Here is a 2,221-nt window from a genome sequence, read left to right on the forward strand (position 1 = left end):
TTGCCTAAATGATCATTTACCGCACAAATCAGAATAGATTAGTTCTAACTTATCACTACCTTTATTTCCTTTTTAAGAGGAAAGGTCTCTTAGTCATTTTTCTTTCTAAACATGACTCACATGTTGGTAGTGACTTCACTTTCAATGAACTGTTATGTCCATTCTTTAACCAACTTAAAAGTTCTATCCAGAATAAATCACGCAGACGCTAGTATACAGATAAGTTTCATTCAATTTAAAAGATATTTTCTCTTATGAGATAGATTAACATTCCATTCATGAGAAAAAGAAATTCATGCATCAATATACAATAAGAGATAACATATTTATCAAACTCAAAAGAGTTACAAGAAAAATATATTAAGTGTCCATCTCTTATTTACCTAGACACCGAAAATAATTTCATCTAACATGAACATATATAATTCAATTTTTTAAAAATTAATATGTTATCTCTATCGAAAGAAATACTTGAGTAGTATTAAGTGAGTCCATAAAGTCTATTTAGAATTTGAGAAATAATACATTAAAGAGATCGTAATATGCCGAATTATCCTAAATAACAAAATGCAGTGCTCATTTATACATATATATCCATGCATCTCGAAAAACCAATCGATGGGATTGGAAAACTACTCATGTAATACACATGTACAATGACTGAGTATTCACTCCATAAACTTATATAGACCTAACTCAGATGGAGAGTCTATTGTTACTTTAAGTCATGGGAAAATCACCCTAGTTACATTGATCAAATCACATATTACTCAGTTAAGGAGAGTTAATGCAGATTATCAAAACTAGCGATTATATACATAGTGACTTGTATTAATTTCATCTGATATGGAGGAAGGTCTAGGCCGACACGTGAAACTAATACTTCACTACAATCCAATCTTGGCAATCAAGGTAAGGACCCCTATAGCCAAATATGACCAAAAACTAATATAACGATCCAAAAATATTTCTTACTAGGCCGTTCTTATGAATCTACCAAATTTCAAACCAATCAGAGTCCTTTTTATCGAATTCCCAAACTATGATCAATTTGGTTGAAAACTTTGTTTGGCCAAAATAGAATTTAAATTTTTTCCGTTCAAAAATTCGTATCACATATCATCGTTTGTGAAATAGATACATGAATCAAGAACAAAGAACAAAAAAATTCTAAAACTATTTACATTATGTAAATACTATTATCCAAAAATCAGCATATTTATGTATACATTGAATATTAAAATTCAAAACATACCTTATAGATATTAATGCAACTTGAACAACAAGTTTTGAAGAAAAAATAATCACTCATGCAACATACATATATGGTGTCAGATATATCCACTCCAATAAATTTAGAACATGTCACGACCCAGACCATCGTGATTGGTACCCACACTAACCATCTGGTGGGAGAACCACTACTACAACCAAACTAAGCAACTAAAACAATACTAAGGCAATTAAGTTACAGAAGCAAGTTCATTAACTACACAAATGCGGAAATTTAATACTTAGAACCTGAAAGTCAATGTACCAAAACATCTAAAGTTCAACAAGTCTAAACAAGAAAAGATGCAACCCCAAATCTAATGAACTAATCAACTAACTAAAACAAATGTCTAAGTCCAGAAATGGTGGACATAGACGAAAGAGAATTCCATGGCATCCCGGAAGAATTGGCTCACCCTTGAATTCGAAGCGATGATCACTGATCTTCTAAGCGAGGTCTGTCGCGTGAAGATGCCCTGTACTCAACAAAAATAAGAGCAAGTGCAGAATCAGTACACAACTACAATGTACTGGTAGGATCACACGGCCATCCCACTAGTGTAACATCTATAAACAAGTCAAACAACATTATAATCACATGCATATATATCAACATATACAACATCATCAACATTTATGAACAACCAACAACTTCACATTTTATAGCATATCATTGGTCCTCTCACGGAACGCAAACCCAAACCCAAACCCAAACAGTTAGCTTGTCGAAACGTGGCAATCCGATCCCATATTTATGCCGAAACGTGACAACTGATCCCATAATTATGTCGGAACGTGGTAATCCGATCCAATAGTTATGTCAGAACGTGGCATCCGATCCAATAGTTATGCCGGAACGTGGCAACTGATCCTATTCACACACCACAATCACAATCACAATCACAAGTACATCATCAAGATCATACATTTAAGTCATGATTTCATGGCA

The sequence above is a fragment of the Solanum tuberosum genome, unplaced genomic scaffold, assembly GCF_000226075.1.
Source record: "Solanum tuberosum cultivar DM 1-3 516 R44 unplaced genomic scaffold, SolTub_3.0 scf00027, whole genome shotgun sequence".
NCBI lineage: Eukaryota > Viridiplantae > Streptophyta > Magnoliopsida > Solanales > Solanaceae > Solanum > Solanum tuberosum.